The following is a 22569-nucleotide window of genomic DNA, read 5'->3' as shown; positions in this document are numbered from 1 at the left end:
GCTCTCTTCTCGCTGCTGCCATCAGGTAGAAGGTACAGGAGCCTCAGGACTCGCACCACCAGGTTCAAGAGCAGTTCTTACCCCTCAACCATCAGACCCTTGAACCAGAGGGGACAACTTCACTCAACTTCACTTGCCCCATCGTTGAAATGTTCCCACAACCTCTAGACTCACTTTCAAGGACTCTTCCTCTCATGTTCTCAATATTTATTGTTTATTTATAATTATTATTTCTTTCTTTTTGTATTTGCACAGTTTGTTGACTGGTTGAATGCCCAAGTTGGTGCAGTCTTTGACTGAGTCTGTTGTGGTTATTATCCTATAGATTTATTGAGTATGTTGGTAAGAAAATGAATTTCAGGGTTGTATATGGTGACAAATATGTGCTTTGATAATAAATTTGCCATGAACTTTGAGTATTATGTTCAGTTTTGGTCACCCTGTTGAAGGAAAGATGCCATTAACCTGGAAACAGTGCAGAGGAGATTTACGAGGATGTTTCTGGGATTCGAGGGATAGAGTTATGGAGAGAGGCTGAGCAGGTTGAGATTTGATTCACTGAAGTGTTGGAGACAGACGAATGACCCTATAGATGTGTATGAAACCACAAGGGGGAATGCACACAGTCTTTTTCCCAGCGACCCTCCCATGCACAAAATCATTGCCCATGTTGGGACCGTATGCCTCTAAACCTTTCCTCTCCACGTACCTGTCCAATGTCTGTTCCATGTACAGACCACCCTCGGGTGAAAACTTTGCCCCTCAGGGTCCTAATAAACCTCTCCCCTCTCACCTTAAACCTGTGCCCTCTAGATCTTGATTTCTGCAACCCTGAGGTAAAAGACGGTGTGAATTCACCCTCTCTACATCCCTTGGTGATTTTGTACACCTTAATAAGGTCACCCCTCAGTCTCCTATGTTCCAAGGAATAATGTTTTAACCTATCCAGACTCTCTCAAAAACCCAGTCCCTCGAGACCAGCAACATACTTGTAAATCTCCTCTGCACTTTCAGCTTAACAGCATCTTTCCTAAAGCAGGGTGACCAGAACTGAAGACAATATTCCAAGTGCAGCCTCACCAGCTGAAACAACTTCCCAATTCCTGTACTCAGTACCCTGGCCACTGAAGGCCAGAATGGCAAACACCTTCTTTGTGACCCTGCCTACCTGTGGTGTCACTTTCAGGGAACCATGTCCCAGTACCCCTGGGTCCCTCTGTTCTACAATAATCCCAGGGCCCTGCCATTCTCCGTAAAGGTGAGGCTGGTTTACATCCCATACTCTAACACCTTACTCTTAACTGAATTAAACTGCATCTGCCATTCCTCAGCCCACCTATCCAACTGATTGAGATCCTCCCCACCGCCCCCCCCGGGATTGGAATAAGGTTCTTCACTTTCCACTATTTTTGTGTCATCTGCAAACTTACTAAGGATGCCTCACACACAAGATGCTGGAGGAACTCAGCAGGTCAGGCGGCATCTATGGAAATGAATCAACAGTCGATGTTTCGGGCCGAAGCTCTTCATCAGCACCATCGATGCCTGAATAATTGTGTTCAGTTCTGTTTGCCCGATTACAAGATGGATGTGGAGGCTTTGGAGAGGGTGCAGGAGAGGTTCACCAGGATGATGACTCGACTAGAGACGATGAACTACACTCAGTGGCCACTTCATTAGATACACCTGTGCACCTGCTCATTTATGTAAATATCTAATCAGCCAATCATGTGGCAGCAACTCGATGCATAAAAGCATGCCGACATGGTCAAGAGGTTCAGTTGTTGTTTAGACCAAACAACAGAATGGGGAAGAAATGTGATCCAAGTGACTCTAAATGTGGAATGACTGTTGGTGCCAGACAGGGTGGTTTGAGTATCTCAGAAACCTGAAGCATAGTAGCCTCAGCTTGTGCGTCCTCCCCGTGGAATACATAGGTTTCTTCCGGATGCTCTGGTTTCCTCCCAAAGTCCAAAGACATACTCGCTAGTGGGTTAATTGCTTAGTAGTATTGGCCCATGGCATAAACAAAGTCAGGAACCCCTGCTAGAGTTTACAGAGAACGGTGTGAAAAACAAAAAAAATCCGGTGAGTGGCAGTTGTGTGGGTGAAGACGCCTCGTTAATGAAAGAGGGGTCAGAGGAGAATGGCCAGACTGGTTCAAGCTGACAGGAAGGTGACAGTAACTCAAATAACCACGTGTTACAACAGTGGTGTCAAAGTGGTCGTTGTGACGTGTCTAGTGCGGTAGTGTAGTGGGGCGTGCTTATTGCTCTCACTTCCAGCGAGCAGTCTTGCGAAAAGGAGGGCCGAATATGTAAGTCTCTCCCTGCCAGTACACAGCCACTCCAACGGCAAGCCTCTTGTAGTGCCTCCTCGCCAGCGACATGCGGAAACGGAACTCCTTTCGGACTCACGGTGAACTACAGGGGGTGGGGAGGAGGTCTGGCCCCTGCACATGTAGCACGCGGGCCCGCCGGTGTGTGGACACGCCCTGGTGCTCGTGAACCAGATCCCCAGCTACGGGTAAATAGCCCCACCACCTTGTGGGCAGCCTCGGGAGAGACGAAGCCTACGGGAGTAAACCCAGACAGCAAGTCCAGAGTGGAGCGCCTAAGGCAGCCGGACGTCATTGAACATCCTCCCGGCAGCTCCTGCAGCCAAGCTGGTGCCAAATGTACTGCTTCATAAGATTTCCTTTGGATACACTGGTGAGGCCAAGAGGGGGATCTTGATGACTGGGCCTCTCAGGTTCTCTGTACATTTCACCCAGGCTTCTGATGATAGCCATCACCCATTGTCCTTCGAGACAGACAGATGCCAACCAACCACAACAGCAGTGTGCAGAAGAGCATCTCTGAACGCACAACACATGGAACCTTGAAGTGGGTGGGCTATAGCAGCAGAAGACCACACCGGGTTTCTCTCTTGTACCCAATAATGTGGCCACTGAGTGTGGATAAAGAGTAGATGGAAAGACCTGGATTGTTTTCTCCAGAGCAAGGGCTGAGTTGAGACCTGACAGCGGTTTATAAGATTATGAGAGGCATGGAAAGGTAGATAGACTTTTCTCCCAAGGTATAAATTTTAATTACTGGATGACATACATTTAAGGTGAGAGAAGGTTAAGTTCAGATGAGATCTGCGGGTCAGGTTTTTTTACACAGAGAGTGGTGGCTGCCTGGAAGTGGTGGTGGACACAGATACAATAGAGGCATTTGAGAGGCTGTTGGACAGACAGACGGATATGCAGGAAATTGAGGGAGATGGACCCTGTGCAGGTGGAAGGGATTTAGTTTAATTTGTGTTAGTCGCAGATATTGTGTGCCAAAGGCGCTGTAACACTCTATAACCCAAAAAATGTATTCTCCCCAGTAACTTGGGAGGGAATTTCAATGACACACCCACTCTCTGCTTGAAGGAATTTCTCCCACTCACTCTCTGGAGTATTCCAAGTTTTCTTCTGGGACTGTAGACCACGCCACCCCCGAACCCCAATGTACACTATCCCTTTGCGGAATCCAGCTGGGAAACAGGCTCTTTGGCCCATCAAGTCTGTGCAGACCATCTTTCATATTGTCCACAGAAGTGCTACCCTTGTACACCAATACTCCCCATCATTCACAGAGTGTGCCCTACCCTTGTACACCGAGGTCCCTCAGTCCCTTGACACAGTGTGTGTCCTACCCTGGTACACCGAGGTCTCTCTGTCCCTCGACACTCCCTACCATTCACAGTGTGTGTCCTACCCTCATACACCAATACTCCCCATCTGTCCCTCGACACTCCCCATCATTCACGGAGTGTGCCCTACCCTCGTACAGCGAGGTCCCTCTGTCCCTCGACACTCCCCACCATTTTTGGTGTGTGTCCTACCCTTGTGTACTGAGTTACCTCAATACTATTCCTGTCAAAACACACCACACCCACATATCAGTATTAAACACTATCTGCGAAAGCTTAACCTCATTTACCAGCTGATCTCTACACCATTATCCCCCACACTGACACACACAAGGTCATCTCCGTTCCACGTCCTCCATGTCACCTCCACATCCGCAGATTCTCTGTCTCTCCTCTCTCTCACCCTACCTCCTTTCTCACTCTCCTTTCTTTCCCTCTCTCTCCTCTCTCTCCTCTCCCTCCTCTCTCTCCTCTCCCTCCTCTCCCTTCTCTCCCTCCTCTCTCTCCTCTCTCCCCTCTCTCCCCTCTCTCCCCTCTCTCCCCTCTCTCCCCTCTCTCCCTCCTCTCCCTCCTCTCTCCCTCCTCTCTCTCACCCTACCTCCTTTCTCACTCTCCTTTCTTTCCCTCTATCTCCTCTCTCTCTCCTCTCTCTCCTCTCCCTCCTCTCCCTTCTCTCCCTCCTCTCTCTCCTCTCTCCCCTCTCTCTCCTCTCTCCCCTCCCTCCCTCCTCTCCCTCCTCTCTCCCTCCTCTCTCTCACTCTACCTCCTTTCTCACTCTCCTTTCTTTCCCTCTATCTCTCTCTCTCCTCTCTACCTCTTCTCTCTCACCCTATCTCCTCTCCCTCCTCCGTCTCTCCCTCTCCTCTCTCTCACTCATCCCTCTCTCTCTCATCATCTCCTTGCTCTCTTTCTTTCTCTCCACTATTTTCCATTCTACTTCCTTCATCATCTCCTCACCATCTCCCTCTCCCTCCCTTTTCCTCCCTATCTCATCTCCCTTTCTGTCTCCCTCTCTCTCCTTTCCCTCTCCCTCTCTCCACCTTGCCGTAGCTATTGACGCACATCACAGCAACCTCACCCCCTCTCTAATATTTCCCTCTGTAGCCTACCGCCTCCCCGAGTCCACAAGCCTGCCCCTCACCCCCTGCTTTCTACCCCTCGCACGCATACACACCGGGGGACGAGTCTCTCACTGACCCCACATGTTCACTGGGACGTGGGAGGGAACCAAAGCAATCAGGAAAGCCCACGGGGTCACAGGGAGAGAGTGCAGACTCCACACACACCCACACACACACACACACACACACACACACACACACACACACACAGACACACCCACCCACACACACACACCCACACACAGACACACACACAGACACACACACACCCACACACACACACACAGACACACACACACACACACACAGACACACACACACACACACACACACACACACACACACACACACACACCCACACACACAGACACACACACACACACACACACACATATACCACACTCACACATATACCCACACACTCACACATAGACACACACACACGCACACTCACACATAGACACAGACACACACACACAGACATACACATACAGACTCCACACACACACACACACACCCACACACTCACACATAGACACAGACACACACACACACACACACACACACCCACACACTCACACATAGACACAGACACACACACACACACACACACACACACACACACACACACACTCACACATAGACACACACACACACATATACCCACACTCACACATAGACACAGACACACACAGACTCCACACACGCACATACCCACACACTGACACATAGACACAGACACACACACACACACACACACACACATACAGACACAGACACAGACACACACAGACTCCACACACACACACACACACAGACACTCACACATAGACACAGACACACACACACACACACACACACACACACACACACACACATACCCACACACTGACACATAGACACAGACACACACACACACATATAGACACAGACTCCACACACACACACACACACACACACACACACACAGTGACGGAGGTGAGGATTGAACTCAGGTCTCCAGGTCAGAGAGACAGCAGTACTACCCTCTGCTGCACAACCCCGTCCCTGTCAGGGTTTTATCTGGGGCCACTTTGACTGATTCTCGGCCCATTGACGGTGAAGGTTATGGTGACTCACGGAGACCCTGTGTCCCTCACAACCCGGTCTGTCCTCACTCCGTCCTTACCCTGTCAGCTGCGGAGAATTCAGTGGGTCAGCGGGGAGGGATTGTCCTCTGCTGTGGGACACGGGCTCGCTGACCCTCTGTGCAATCCACACATAACATCGCATCCACCACAGATTAAAGTCACATCTGGCACCAAGTTTACAGACTGCTTCTCTGTAGAGCTGATCTACACACACAGACAGACAGACACACACACACACACACACACACACACAGACAGACACACACACACACACACACACACACACACACACACAGACAGACACACAGACAGACAGACACACACACACACACACACACACACAGACAGACACACAGACAGACAGACAGACAGACACACACACACACACACACACACACACAACAATGCACAGTTTGTACTGAGATCTCCTCCCATCCCCACGAACTCCCACTGCGTCCTGAAGACCCCCGGACACTCACCCCGGTCACTCACCCCGGACACTCACCCCGGTCACTCACCCCGGTCACTCACCCCGGACACTCACCCCGGTCACTCACCCCGGACACTCACCCCGGACACTCACCCCGGTCACTCACCCCGGACACTCACCCCGGACACTCACCCCGGTCACTCACCCCGGACACTCACCCCGGTCACTCACCCCGGACACTCACCCCGGACACTCACCCCGGTCACTCACCCCGGACACTCACCCCGGTCACTCACCCCGGACACTCACCCCGGACACTCACCCTGGACACTCCGGGACGAAGAGCCGCTGCTGGCCTCGCACAGTAGGATCCCACAGCCGGTAGTCGGTCAGTCAGAGTCTCTTGGGGTCGGCCCCCAGCCGGAGTGAAGGATGCTGTTCGAATCGAGGGTCTCCCGGTCCCGCTGAGCTAGGATGGCGGGGTGGGGGGAGGAGGGAGATCCCTCACTGCCCTCAGTCCAGTGAAAGGGAGGAGAGAGAGGTGGAGAGACGGAAGGAGAAATTGGGCAAAAGGAAATGAGAGGGAGAGAGAGAATGAGGAGAGGGAAAGAGAGGGAGGAAGGAAGGGGGGAGATAAAGAGAGAGGAACGGAGAAACAGGGAGAGAAAGAAAAGGAAAGCAAACAAGAGAAAGCAACAGAGAGAAAGAGTGATAGAGGTGGAGACAAAGAAAAATGGAGATGGACAGAGAGGAATGGGGACAGAAAGAATGACAGGAGGGGAGAGAGAGGGGAAGAGAAAAAAGAGCAAGCAGGAAAGAGAGATCAGGAGAGAGAATGAGAGAATGAGAGAGGAAAGGGGGAAGAGAGAGGGAGAGAGACAGAATGAGAGAGGAAAGGGAGAGAGAGGGAGAGAGGAAGAATGAATGAGGGAGAGCAAACAGGAGAGAGGGAGTGAAAGAGAAATTAGGAAAAAGACAGGGAGAGGGAAAGAGAGAGTGATGAAGGAGGGAGAGAAAAAGGAGAGGGAGAGGGATGGAGTGATAGAGAGAAAAAGACAGAAAGCAGGGGAGAGAGAGAGATAGAGAGGGCAGCCAAAGCCCTCAGCCCATGCGAGGCTGGCGGAAAGTTTGCAGGCAGGAGCAGGAGCTGTGCCTGGGCGGTCGGCTGTGCCTGTGAAAGTGGGCAGGGACTCGGGCATCGACTGGTGGCTGGCACAGAGCTGGGAACGCTGACGGATGAAAGGGGAGGGGATGAGGTGGAAGAGAGCCCGTTCACAGGTTCCCGCCTCCCTGCTTCCCTCGGCAGCCCCTCCCAGCTGCTCGCCCTGCCCCAGGAGCCCCTCCAGATCAGTCCGCCCTCCCCCCCTTGGGGTGGCGCAGAGAACGGTTGGTGAGGGGAGGGAGAGAGAGGGTGAGCGTGAACTGGGGAGTGAGGGGGAGGGAGCCCACAGCCCTCTGAGAAGGATCCAGTCACCATTTCACCAGAGCGACCACCGCTTCCTGTAATCGTTCCTTTAAAGGGACCCTGCAGTGTCCAAAGCTCCCTCTGGACGACCTGGAGTGACCTCAGTTCCCTGAGAGTGACCGCCATCCCCTGGGTGTGAACACAGCTTCCCGACAGGACAGTGTGACCGCCACTCCCTGCGGGTGACTGCAGTGCCCACCACTCCTTAAAAATGAGCCGGGGTGACCACAGTTCCGTAAGGGTGACCCAGCGATCGTTCCTCCCTGAGAGACGGTGCCAGGGGTTTTTCTTCTGCAGACCAGGGCGACTCCTTCCAGTTTGTCCGCCAAGCGGTCTAACTTGTTCTCCCTTAACGTCTCCTCTTGCCCTCCTCGAGGCGGCTGGGGTCCCGTCGCAGTCCGTGATCCACAGCTGCACTCAAACTGTGGTTCTTCCTTCACGGTGTCACAACACGCCAAGCGCCCTGGCGTTTCTGACATCGCCGGAGCGCATCCGGGGCGCGGCAGGGTCCCCTGCTGGCGGCACCACCTCAAGCATCGCGGGAGATGGAATCACCGAGACGGCGGTGCACTCTGCTGTCGGAAGAAGCCCCCCCTGCACTCTCCCTCTCTCCCTTTCCCTTGACGGCGAGCGAGGGAGCCTGTTGGCCCTCGAGTCGGGGGGCCGGGGTGACTCGAATAGCGGCACAGCGGATCGTAACGTCGGAACAGGGAGTTGTTGACCTCCCCCTCTCGCTGTGACAGGGGGCAGTACGTCCCATCAGTGAGAGAGAGATCCCGTCTGAGGTGTCGAAGTGTTGGGATGGGCTGTAGTTTTCGGTGGACTCTTGCTCACGGTCCCTGGGGAGGGGGCTTAGTTGTAACTTGCATGGTGGCTGGTGGGGAGGAAGCTGATGATTTTGAGGAGCAAGTGGGGGGTGAGGTGAGGGGGGAGGGTTGATAATTTTGCTGCTGCTTGTGTGTGGGAGGGGGTGGGAGATTTGGAGTTCTAGTATTTTCTCTCGTTCATTCTTTGGGTTTTTTCTGTTTCGTGGCTGTCTGTGACGAGTAAGAATTTCAGGCTGTACTCTACACACCCTCTGATATTAAATTAAGCCACCGAGTGATCGGGAGTGACCACCACTCTCTAAGTGTGACAGTTCCTTGAAGGCTGTCCAAAGCTCCCTCAGGATGACCCAGAGTGACCACAGTTCCCTGGGCGTGACCCAGTGACCACAGCTTCCTGAGGGTGACTCCGCAGTGACTGCAGCTCCCCCGAGGGTGACCCAGACACCCCCCCCCCCACCGAGGGCAGCAGGCTCCGACTGCCCTCAGTTTCCTCGGCTGACCCCCTCCCCCTCCCCCCACCTCCACCGTCGCCAGGATCCGGAGGGGGGCACCGTGCGGTGCCAGCATGATGGGGTTGAGCCCTCTTCTGTCGGTGATGGTCATTGGCCGGATGTCTGGGGTCAGGGGGTCGACCCAACCCACCAGCGGGCCCTTGGCGCCCCAGGGTCCTGCACAGAAAGATCCCGCAGGCCAGATAGAATGGGTCAGGACGTCTCCTTCTCCCCTCCCCCTCCGGTCCTGAGCCACAGCCCTTCCCCTCACCAGCTTACTCAGGTACCCCCTGTCTCGGGGCCCTTCTCATTCACCAGAAACCGGGGAGACGCTGACGCCTCACCAGTGTCCTCTCTCTCTATGTCCCCATCTTTGTCTGTCTCTCTGTCCCTCTTTCTGTTTCTCACTATCTCTCTGTCTTTCTGTCTCCATGTTCTTCTCTCTATCCCTTTCTCTTTCCCTCACACTCTCTCCTCTCTCTAGTTCTCTCCCTCTCTCACTGCCCTCTTCCTCTGTCACGCTCATTCTCTCCATCTCCCGCTCTCTACCCCAACGTCTCTCATCCACTCCAGCTCTCTCCCATTCTTTCTCTCTCTTGCTCTTTCCTTCCTTCCTCTCGCCCCACATTTTGCTCCTTCCGTCTCCATTTTTCTTTCTCCTATCCCCCCTTTCACCTCCCTTCATTCTTGCTCTCTCTCCTTCTCTCTATTTCTCTCTCACTCTCTCTTGCTCACTCTCTCCTGGCCTCTCACATTCTCTTTCTCCCTTCTCTGTTCCTACCTCTCTACCCCAGCTCTCCCTGAATCACTCTCTCCCTCTCTGCCCGTCACTGTCTCTCTCTCTCTCTCTCTCTCTCTCTCTCTCTCTGTCCTTTCTTGCTTTTCTCTCTCTCCCCCATATCCACCCTCGTTCTCATACTCTCTCCCCTCCTCACTACCTCTCCTTTCTCTTTTCTCATGAACGCTCTCCCTCTCTCCAATTCTCCCCACCCTCCTCCTCTCACTGTCTCTCTGTCTCTCCTCAATTCTCTACACACTCTCTCCCCTCGCTTTCTGTCTATCACAGACACGCTCTCCTTCCTCCCCACCTTCCCTCTCTCCTCCTCTGTCTCCCCGCCCTCTGTCTGTTTCACACACTCTCCCCCCTCTCTCCCCTTTCTCTGCTTACCTCTCTCTCTCCCCTTCAGTCTCACACACAGACACATAGACTCTCTCACACCCTCCTTCACCCACACTCTGTCTCTGTCTGCCTCTCTCTCTATACCCATGTCTCTGTCCATCTCCCTCCCTACTCTCTCCCTGTCTCTGTCTCTTTTCCTCTTTGTTTCTCCCTATCTCTCTCTCCATCTCCCTCTCCCATTCTGTTTCTCACAATCTGTATCTCTGTCCTTCTATTCCTCTCTCACTATCCTTCCCTCACTTTCTCTCTATATATGTCCCTGTCTCTGATTCCCCCTCTCTCTCTTTCTCTCTCTCCGTCCCTGTCTCTCTCTCTCTATCCCCCCCTTTCTCTCCCTCACACTCTCTCCCCTCTCTCTCACTGTCCTTCCCTCTTCCTTCCCTTCTCTCTCTCTGTCTCCCTCTCTCCATGTCCTTGTCTCGCTCTCTCCCCCTCTCTCTCTCCGTCTCTCTCTCCATGTGCCTGTCTGTCTCTCTCTCTGTCTCTCCCCTTCTCTCTCTGTCTGTCTGTTTCTCTCCATGTCCCTGTCTGTCTGTCTGTCTGTCTCTCTCTCTCTCTCTCTCTCTTTCTCTCCCTCTTTCTCTGTCTCTCTCTCCCTGTCTCTCTCTCACACACGCACACACCCTCCCTTGTTCTCTCTCTCTCCCAACGGAGTGTTTCCCTGTCCTCCAGCCCCAATTAATTTCTGGAGCTAATTATTCCCAGTTCCCTGGGTGCTCATGGATTGACTCCGGTGAGGGTCTCTGCACCCTCCACGCTTCCCAATTTAAATCCGAACCACTCCGTCATGCTCGAGTCTTGCCCTGTGGGAAACACTGTCCAGTGTTGCAGTCTTTTTTTAGCCATCCGTATCCTAGATTATCTCAAGCGTTCCTCCTCATTTTCCTTTGGAGTCTTGCAGTGTTCCGGGCCTCGGTTTAACGGGATGGGGAATGTCAGGATGGGGTGTGAGGAGGTTGCCGAAGGATATAGATAGGCTTAATGAAGGGGCTAAGTCCTAGCGGATGTAGGGGAAGGGAGTGCGGGATTATCTGACAAATCCGATATGTTTCCAGATTTGGGGGGGGGGGGCGGTGGTATGGAATTCACATCAGGCTAGTGAGCAGACAGAGAAATAGGCCTTTCAGCCCACCTGGTCTGTACTAACCCATCTAAAATAATCCCATTTGCCCGCATTTGGCCTGTATCTCTCTAACCTGTCCAAATGTCTTTGAAACATTGTTCACGTTCCTGCCTCAGCCACTTCTTCTGGCAGCTCGCTCCACATACAGGCCACCCTTTGGGGGAAAAGGTTGCCCCTCACGTCCCCTCTTGACTTTTAACCTGTGACCTCTAGACTCTGGAAAAGAGATTCTGATTATCTGCCCCGGCTTTTCCTCTCTTGAATATATAAACCCTTGGCACTTCGGGAGATCCGATTAAAGGGATGGGTGGCGGGGTGGAGATAGGTCTCTGCGAAAGGAGGTGTAAGGCGCTCCTTTCCTCCGCTAGCCTTCAGGTCACCCTTGGGCGAGGTGTGGCACCCGTTTAGCCCCCCTGATCAGGGTCACGTGAATCCATGGGAGCAGGTGGTGGACGGTCGTACGAGCAGCTGGCACATATCACAAGTCCTGGTTATGTGACCACTGACGCCAGGCAGACAATCTCTGAAGAGTATTGATAATGGCTGGGGTCACCCGTCTTGTAAAGTCACTGCCCAGAAGGTGACAATGGCAAACCACTTCTGTAGGAAAACTTGCCAAGAACAATCATGGTCATGGAAAGACCGTGATAGCCCACATTGGATGACATGGAACGATTTAAAGGGACATTACAGGAATTATGGCAGGAGCCACTAACAGTGTTGTATTGAGGGGTCTCGGAGTCCACGTCCACAGCACTCTGAAAGGGCAGTAAATAAGCCGGCCGGCATGCTTGACTTTATTAGTTGAGGCACTGAATTCAAGAGTCTTTGTGTAATGGTGGAATTGGAATAGGTTTACTATTGTCACAGGTTCGGAGATACAGGGAAAATCTTGTCCTACGCACTGTTCATACAGATCAGACCATTACACAGTGCGTTGAGGTAGAACAACAGCAGAATGCAGAATAGAGTGTCACAGTCGCAGAGAGAGTACAGTGCAGGTAATCGATAAGGTGCAAGGTCATAGCGAGGTAGATTGTGAAGCTGGATCCATCTTGGGGACCATTCAATCGTCAACAGCGGGGTAGAAGCTCCCTTGAGCCTGGTGGGACAAGGCTGTGTAACCTCTGCCAAGAAAGTGCTGACACAGGTAGTCAGGATGCAGAACGAAGTGTCACAGTCGCAGAGAAAGTGCAGTGCAGGCAGACAAAAAGGTGCAAGGTCATAACACGGGCGTCACAGTAGAGCAGTGGTTAGTGAGACACCATTACAGCTCCGGGGGCGGGGGGCAGAGTTCAGGGTTCAGCCCCAGCGTCCTCTGTGAGGAGTTTTGTACGTTCTCCCTGTGAACGCGCGGGTTTCCTCCGGGCTCTACGATTTCCTCCCACACTCCAAAGACGTAGGGGCTGGGAGGTTAATCGGTCATTGTAAATCGCCCCGTGATTAGGCTAGGATTAAATCGAGCATTGTTATGGGTGGGGGGTGTGGCTCAAAGGGTCAGAAGGGTCTACTCTGCACTGACTCACTAACTAATTAAACCCCCTCAGAGTCATACATTTTTTGGGGGGGGGGGGGCAGCAGGGTAGCATAGTGGTCAGCACGACGCTTTACAGTACCAACGACACGGGTTCAGTTCCCGCTTCTGTCCCGTGAGGAGTTTGTACGTTCTCCCTGTGACTGCGTGGGTTTCCTCCGGGTGCTCTGGTTTCCTCCCACAGCCCAAAGACGTGCCGGTCACTAGGTTAATTGGTCATTGTAAATTGTCCCGTGATTAGGCTCAGGTTAAATTGGGGCATTGCCAGGTGGCGCGGCACAAAGGGCCTATTTGGCTCTGTATCTCTAAATTAAAAACGTAAGAAGGTAGATCGTGAGGTCAAGAGTCCATCTTATCAGACCAGGGGACCACCCAATAGTCAATAAGGGAGGAGTTGTCCCTGAGCCTGTAGGCACGTGCGTCTTTGGTCAGGCCGCATCTGAGCTATTGCATTCAGTTCTGGTCACCCCCATTACAGGAAGGGGTGGGGGCTTTGGGGAGGGTGCAGAAGAAGTTCACCAGGGTGCTGCCTGGATCAGAGAGTGTGATCTACAAGGAGAGGTGGGACAAACTTGAGTTGTTTTCTCTGGGGCGATGGAGGCTAAGAGGAGGCTTGATACAGGAGGCATAGATATAGTGGACAGCTGGTATCCTTAGCAACGCACACAAAGTGCCGGAGGAACTCAGCAGGTCAGGCAGCATCTATGGAAATGAATAAACAAGCGATGTTTCAGGCAGAGACCTTTCTTCAGGGCTGAAAAGGAAGTGTGTTTATGTGGGGGGGGGGGAAGATGCCAGAGTAAAAAGGTGGGGGCAAGGGGAAGGAGGATAGCTGGAGGGTGACAGGTGAAGCCAGGTGGGTGGGAAAGGTAAAGGGCTGGAGAGGGAATCTGATGGGAGAGGAGGTGGGGAGGTGATACGCAGCTGAGAAGAGGTAAAAGGCCAGAAAGGGGGGAGGGAATTTTTTTTTTACCAGAGGGAGAAATCGATATTCATCCAATCAGGTTGGAGGCTACCCAGACGGAATACGAGGTGCTGCTCCTCCACCCTGAGGGTGGCCCCATCGTGATACAAGAGGAGGCCAAGGATTACAGAAGTGTCGGAATGGGAATGGGAATGAGAATTCCAGGAATTTGATCTTCTCGTGGATGGAGAGGAGGTGCATGACAAAGTGCCCCCCCCCAGTTTACGGTGGGTCTCACCAATGTAGAGGAGGCTACACCGGGAGCACCGAACACCACAGGCAGATCGGCAGGTGAAGTGTTGTCTCACCTGGAAGGACTATTGGGTGCCCTGAAGGTAGGAGGTGAACGGGCAGGTGTACCTGGAAGGACTATTTGGGGCCCTGAAGGGAGCAGGTGAGCGGGCAGGTGTAACACTTGGGCCAAAATTGCAGGGATAAGTGATGGGAGGGAGAGACGAACAGACGAGGGAACCACGGGGGGATCGATCCCTGCGGAAAGCAGAGAGATGGGGGAGGGAAATATAGGGATGTTTGGCAGTAGGATCCTCGTCCAGATGTTGAAACGTTTAAGGTGAGAGAGGAGGTAACTTCAAAGGAGATGTGCGGGGCAAATTTTTTTTCACAGATGGTGGAGGGTGGCTGGAATGTGCTGCTGGGGGGGAGGGAGGTGGAGGCAGATACGATCGAGGCATTTAAGATACAGAGAACACTTAGACTCATAGAACACTACCGCACAGAAACAGGCCCTTCAGCCCATCTAGTTCCTGCCTGGCCCGAATGACCTGCACCTGGACCATACCCGCCACACCCTTTCCATCCAAATTTCTCTTAAATATTGAAATCGAAATGATGTCCACCTCTTGCGCTGTCACATTCTCACCACCTTGTGAATGAAGGAGCTCCCCCCTAATGTTTCATCTTGCACCCTACACTCCAATGGCCTATGTCTAACGGTCGTTCAGACAGACGTGACCAGGGAACGGCGGGATCTGGACTGCGTGCAGGCAGACGAGAATGTTGTTTCACTCAGCACCGTGTTTGGCACAGAGGTGACAGGCTGAAGGGGCTGTGCCCATTCTGTGTACTGGACCGATAACTGAAACGGGTGGGTTGTCTTGTGAAGACTGGGTTTCTATCTGCTGGGGGGGCGTGGGGGGGGGGTGTCAGACGAGTGAGAGGGTAACGTGAGAACCTATGAAACCAGGAGCAGGTGGGGGCCATCTTGCCCGTCGAGACCTCTCCGCCATTCAATACGTTCACAGCTGATCTGGCCGAGGACTCAGCTTCACCTCCCTACCGTAATGTCCCCCACTGTGCAAAACTCCATTAAACTGGGCCGGCTGGTGGCGCAACGACATTGATGCTGAACCTGGGAGCAGAGGTTCCCAGGTTCGAAACCAGTCAGGTCTGCTCCTGAGTACGCTTTCCATCCGTGCCCGGTTGAGTGTCGAGATCACGACTCGACCTCGTAAAATAAAGGGAAAATAACTGCAAAAATGTCTGTGCGAGGAGTGTCGCGCCATACAGTCTCTCTCTCGCTCCACGCCTTGTAAAAGCCATGAAAAAGACATCATCACGGACACACAGACTCGCACGCAGGCACACGCCAAAAAAAAAAATCCATTAAACTACCACTTAAATATATTTAATGAGATAACTGTCATAACTTCCCACGGTAGCCTAGCGGTTAGCGTGACGCTGTTACAACTCAAAGTGTCAGGGTTCAGAGTTCATTTCCGGCGTCCTCTGAAAGAAGTTTTGTTTGCCTTACCTGTGGAGTGTGTGGGTTTCCCCCGCCACGTCCTCTCACAGTGCAAAGTCCTGCCAGTTGGGAGGTTAATTGTCCATTGTAAATCGCCCCGCGCCTGTCGTTGTTCCCTAGCGGCAACCTTAGTGTTTTTCTTTCTGTCAGTTTTTTTTACGAGGCCGAGTTGCTCGCTTGACGCTCAACCCAGCGTCCAAGGAGCCAGCCAGATTCGAACCTGGGACCTCCCACCTCGAGGTCTGGTGCGGACGCCACGACCCCGGCGGCTGGCTGTCTCGTGATTAGGCCCGGGTTAGATCAGGTGTGGCTCAAAGGGTCGGGAGGGCGTACTCCGCACTGTATCGCCAAATGAGTGAAACCCATGAGAGTGACACAGAGTTGCTTTTTTTTGGGGGGGGGGGTGAGGTGACGCGGCAGCTAGTGGTTAGAACGACACTTCACAGTACGAGCGACCGGAGTTCAATTCCCGCCGCGGCCCGTAAGGAGTTTGTACGTTCTCCCCATGACCGCGTGGGTTTCCTCTGGGTGCTCTGGTTTCCTCCCACAGTCCATAGATGTACTAGTTTGTCATTGTAAATTGTCCCGTGATTAGGCTGGGGTTAAATTGGGGGTTACGGGGCACCACGGCTCGAAGGTCAGGAAGGACCTGTTCTGCACTGTATCTCCATAAATAACAGAGAGGTTTCACTGGGCAGAGAATTCCACAGATTCTCTACCCTCATCTCCCTCCTAAATCTATTGCCCTAATATTGAGGCTCTGTCCCTGGTTCTAGTCTCACCAGTAGAAACAACTTTCTGCCTCTATCTTTCATAATTTTATATGCTTCATAAGTTTCTCTTATGAATTCCAGCGAGCATCCCATCAACTCAACCTCAGCTCATAGGCAAACTCTCTCCCCTCCAGAACCAACCCGGTGAACCTCCTCCAAAGCCAGTAGATCTTGTTGCATGACTCGCTAAAGGTTGGCTTGCAGGTTGAGCCGGAGGTGAGGAAGGCAGATGCATTCATTTCGAGGGGACTAATTGCCCGTACACCCCCTCCCTCAGGGGCCCAAACAGTCTTTCCCAACGAGGCAACACACCATCCGCCGAACTGCTGGGGTCACCTATGGTGTCCGGTGCTCCCGAGGTGGCCTCCTCTACATTGGTGAGGCCCATCGTAGGTTCGGGGGAGCCGTTTCGCAGAGCACCTCTGCACCATCTGCCACAAGGCAGACTTCCCGGTAGCCAAACATTTTAATTCCAATTCCCATTTCCGTTCCAACAAGTCGGTCCATAGTCTCCTCTTGTCCCATCATGAGGCCAACCTCAGGGTGGAGGAGAAACACCTTGTATTCCGTCTGGGTAGCCTCCAACCTGATGGCATGAACATCGATTTCTCCTTCTGGTGAACAATTTCCCATCCCCCCTTCCTCTATTCCGCACTCTGACCTTCTCACCTATCTATCACTCCCCCCGGGTCTTCTCCTCCTTCCCTTTCTCCTATGGTCCACCCCCCTCTCCTATCAGATCCCTTCTTCTCCAGCCCTTGACCCTTCCCACCCACGGCTTCACCTCCATTTAAATAACAATACGATCTTCTATTTCCTTTCTTCCAAACAGCACAACACAAGCCCTTCGGCCCACAATATTGTGCCGACAGTTTAACCTCCTCCAAAATCAGTCTAAACCTTCCCTCCTACATAACCTCCATTTTCCTATCATCCACGTACCCCTCCAAGAGCCTCTTAAGTATCTCTCATGTACCTGCCTCTACTGCCACCCCTGGCTGCACGTTCCACACACCCACCACTCTCTGTGTGAAAGAAACCTACCTCTGATATTCCCCCCCCCATACCTTTCTCTAATCTCCTTAAAATTATGCCCCCTCGTATTAAACATTTCCACCCTGGGAAAGGTCTCTGGCTGTCCACTCGATCAATGCCTCTAACCATCTTGTTCACCTCCATCAAGTCACCTCTCATCCTCCTTCACTCCACAGAGAAAAGCCTTTGCTCACTCAACCTATCCTCATAAGACATGCTCTTTAATCCAGGCAGAATCCTGGTAAATCCCCTCTGCACCCTCTCTAAAGCTTCCACATCCTTCCTATAATGAGACGACCAGAACTGAACACAATACTGGACTCTCTGACGGTGGTGTCTGAAAAGAGGATGCTGTCCAAGTTGCATGCCATCTTGGACAATGTCTCCCATCCACTACATAATGTACTGGTTGGGCACAGGAGTACATTCAGCCAGAGACTCATTCCACCGAGATGCAGCACAGAGCGTCATAGGAAGTCATTCCTGCCTGTGGCCATCAAACTTTACAACTCCTCCCTTGGAGGGTCAGACATCCTGAGCCAATAGGCTGGTCCTGGACTTATTTCTATAATTTACATATTATTATTTAATGATTTATGGTTTTATATTGCTATATTTATACTCTATTCTTGGTTGGTGCAACTGTAACGAAACCCAATTTCCCTTGAGATCAATAAAGTCTGTCTGTCTGTCTATAATACTTGCAGGCGTGGTCAAACTAGAGTTTTATGGAGCTTCAATGTTACCTTGTGGCTCTTGAGCTCAACCTCCCCAACTACCGAAGGCCAACACACCACACGCCTTCTTAACCTCTCTATCAACTTGCGTGGCAACTTTGAGGGATCTCTGGACATGGACCCCAAGGTGTACATTCCTCCACAATGCCAAGAATCCTGCCATTCACCCTGTATTCTACCTTCAATATGAACTCAATGACGTAGAAGATCTCAAAGGTTTGGTGGACAGACGTTAGCTTCAATGTCTGGAGAGAGGGCCCCCATCAGGGACGGTGACAAGAGGGCAGATATTTCTCTCTGCTGAACTTTCCCCAACTCGAAGGGTGGTGGGGAGCGGGGAGTGTGGGTATTAGAGCAAGGGGGCGGGGAGCGGAGACGGCTTGTTGATCGGCAAGTTGGTGGGGAGGGTGTGCATGAAATGGGAGGGATCTGAGTCCATTTTCAGTGGGAAAGGGAGGGCTCCAGCATGGAGAAGCTCTCAGTGAAGAGCAGGGGTCAGAGAGGGCCCCAGTGTGGAGCAGAGAGCAGAGAGAGCCCCAGTGTGGAGCAGAGGACGAAGAGGGCCCCAGTGTGGAGCAGGGGGGCTGAGATGGCCCCAGTGTGGAGGGTGAGAGGCCCCCAGTGCGGAGCAGGAGATGGGGCAGTGGAGCAGTGGGAGGGAAGGAGCCCCAGCATGGAGCACAGAGTAGCAAAGAGCCCTAGCATAGAGCAAAAGGCAGGAAGGGCCCCCAGCAGATGCATAGAGCAAAAGGTGCGAGGTGTGGAGCAGAAGTTGGGGATAAGCCCCAGTGCAGTTGGGGAAGGTTCCAGAACAGAGTAAAGCATTTGGAGGGGCCCTGAATGGAGCAGAGGTTGGGGAAGAGACCCAGGAGGGCATAGAAAGTAGCAACAGGGGAGGTGGGCCCCAGCACGGAGCAGCAGCTGGTGGCCCCAGAACGGAGCAGCGGAAAGGAGGGCCTAGCGCGCAGGGAAGCCACAGAATCAAGATGGCAGAGTTGTGGAGGTGTTGTCAAATGATCTGGTGGACCCCCACATCATGGGACCCCAACGGGGGGAGGGAGTTGATAAGAATGAGGTGGGGGTGTACTGTGAACTCAGGTGCAGTTCCAACTGCAAACAGCAGGGGCAGCCCCTGGGCAGCAATCGCACAGGGTGCCCAGTGACCCCTCTCCCCCAGCGCCCTGTGTCACTGATTGTATCCCCACTGACGTTAATCACTCTCCCTCACACCGTTCCTCAGTGACCCCTCTCTCCCAGCACCCCGTGTCACTGCCTGTATCCCCACTGGTTAATCCAGCTCCCTCACCCCCAGTGCTCTGTGTCACTGACTATATCCCCACTGATGTTAATCACTCTCCCTCACACTGTCCCTCAGTTACCCCTCTCCCCCAGCGCCCTATGTCACTGACGTTAATCCCTCTCCCTCACACCGTGTTCGGTGACCCCTCTCCCCCAGCGCACTGATTAAACCTTCCTTCCTGCTGTTCGTGCAGCCCCAGATGAGACTCTCTCTCTCACTCTCTCTGACGCAGGCAACTTCTGACACACTGTCCCACTGGGAACATTTCACACAGACCAGCCCAGACAAGAGCGTCTCTGCAGTGGGAGCAGCGCCTGTGTGGCTTCGTAATTCCCTGCCTCCCTGCTCCTCGGCACCTCCCTCGCCTCCACCAAATCAGCCACTTTTACACTGGCCTCACATTTGACAAGGTCCCTCTCATGAGTGAATACTGAAGAAAAAGGTTAATTTATTAAATCGTACTTTTAGTACTTCAGGGGCGCCGCATAGCGTGATGTAGTTCGGGGTGTCGAAGTTCAGAGTTCAGAGTTCAGTCCCCCGCGTTCTCTGTGAGGAGTTTGTACGTTCTCCCTGTGACCGCGTGGGTTTCCTCCGAGTGCTCCGGTTTCCTCCCACAGTCCAAAGACTAGTTTGCTAGGGTAATTGGTCATTGTAAATTATCCCGAGATTAGGCTTGGGTTAAATCGGGGTCAGGAAAAGCCTTTTCTGCATTGTATCTCAATAAATAAATGAATTAAAGATCTCCGACTCCAGGCATGTTTCCATATTTCGAAGGCAGCCATTTAAGTCGAGAGGGGGAAGGTTTAAAAGAGGTGCGAGGGACAAGATTGTTCACTCAGAGAGAGGAGAGTGCCTGGAACGTGCTGGTGGAGACAGAGAAGGCAGAGGCAGTTTAGAATCTCCTGGGTGGATGTAGTTCCTTTGCTGTAATGGAAGGGTTTTGGTTCGAAACGCTGACTGTACTTTTTTCCATAGATGCTGCCTGGCCTACTGAGTTCCTCCAGCATTTTATGTGTGCTGTTTGGATTTCCAGCTTCTGCAGATTCTCTCCTGTTTGTTCAGTTCCTTAATGTTGTTCTAGCCGGGGTCGGTATTGGGGAATAATCTCCCACTACCTATTAAATGCTCCCAACGGTGTGCGTCTCAGGTAGTCTCTGACAACCAAGTCCAGCTCCTGACCTTCATGTGTGCCTCAGCCACTAAGCCCGGTGGAGCTGTTTCTACTGACAGGAGAAGGGGCAAAGGCAGGTTACTGGCGCCTCAAAACCCGTCGCTTTGGGCAGATGGGCTTCATCAGCTGCGGTTGGCAGCTCATCTCGGAGAAGGAAAACTCTGATCTCAAACCTCTTCTGCCTTGCGGCTACACCCACTCATGGGGAAGGCTTCGGGAGTAAACCCTGAGGGTAAAATCATGAGCCGGAATCCCTTAAGGCAGTTCTATGTTGAGTTCAACACCAACTGGAAACTCCTGCAACAGTGCTGGTGCTAGACCGTATTGGTCTCTGCCGTACCTTTTGACTCATCGGCTGCGTGGAGAGAGGGAGCCTGCTGCACGGGCAACAGCTTGCTCTCCATATCGTGCTCCCCCGGCTTGTGTATCACCTAGACAGCTGGGGCGCAGCATCCATTATCGACCCCAAGGAACAGAGGGCCTCAAAGACAGATACATGAATGTAAGGGGAATGCAGGGATTACTTTAGCGAGTTGCTTAATTACTAGATTGATTATAGTTTTGCATGACCCAATTGAAGTAGTAATTAAATAACTAGCTAGACTAATCCCTGATAGTTTAGTATCAGGCCTGTTCCTGTACTGTTCCGTGAACAAAGATTTGTGTCGATGACGCCCTTCAATCCATTCCCAAAAAGCAAAACAAAAATAAACCTTTCGGATTCTTGTTTTCCAGGACAAGTTCTGTTTTTCCTCCCCTTTTCCTCCCTTGTCATTTACAGCCCTCTCCCAATTAACCCACGCCAAGTATGGACCCAACACTAGGGCGGGGGCAGCAGGCCACAAGCCTGGGCCTCATCTTAATGGATCTGGGAGTAGGCCTTGTGGGCTCCAGAAGGCCGAAGGTGAAGGAATGGGGCCTGTTATCAGGACCACAGCTTTTAATCATTTCCCCTGCCAGGTCCCAGTAGAGATTAGAACAACATCAACGGCCCTTTGCTATTATTTCATCAAAAGATCAAGGCCAGGGTTTGATTGGGTGGGTGGAAATGTGCGTTAATTCTGCAAAAACAGGCAAGGGTTGGTCATGTACAAGCCCGGAAACAGTTGATCTGCTTTTCATCATGTTTCCAAAACAGAACGGCAGCTTCTGGGTCTTGCGTCAACCGCTCAGTCGAGAGTGGTACCCGCCCCAGAGGCCGTAGGGCGAGCAGGCCGCACATCGCGGAGTTACGGCGAGTCCTGCGATCTCTTGTTGATTCTCCCGTAGTGTGACCCCCGCTCATCACCCCTCCCGCCGCGTAACCCTCAGCACTGCCTCTCCCTCCACAGGGCTCCCTGAAAGATAGGAAGCACCCTCCTCAATGTCACTCCCCCCCTCAGTGTCACTCCCTCCAGCACTCCTCTCCACCTCTCTCTCCCCTCGCTTCTCACCACCTCCTCGCTCGTCACCCCTCCCTCAATGATTCTCCCTCTCCTCCCTGCTCACCGCCCCTCCCACCCTCATTCCCTGTCCCTTACCTACCAAAGTGCTGCTCCCTCACTACCACCTCTCTCACCATCTTTCCCTCCCCGTCGCCTCACTACCCCCCACAGAACTGAGCTCCCACACTGCCGAGCTCCCTCACTCTCCCTCCCACAGTGCCGACCTCCCTCATCGCCTCCCCCCACCCACACAACAATGAAGCTCCCTCACCGACCCCTCCCCACCCACCGTGCCCCACATCGCAAAACAGGAGGGCTAATTCACAGGGGGAGGCCGTTTCAAATGTTTTATTCTCGAATACAGAGCGCGAGGCGATTCCGTTCGTCGCAACGCACAGGACATGGAGCCGTGGGCTGG

The sequence above is a fragment of the Mobula birostris genome, chromosome 29 (assembly GCF_030028105.1).
Source record: "Mobula birostris isolate sMobBir1 chromosome 29, sMobBir1.hap1, whole genome shotgun sequence".
Taxonomy (NCBI): domain Eukaryota; kingdom Metazoa; phylum Chordata; class Chondrichthyes; order Myliobatiformes; family Myliobatidae; genus Mobula; species Mobula birostris.
Note: the sequence above shows the minus strand (reverse complement) of the source record.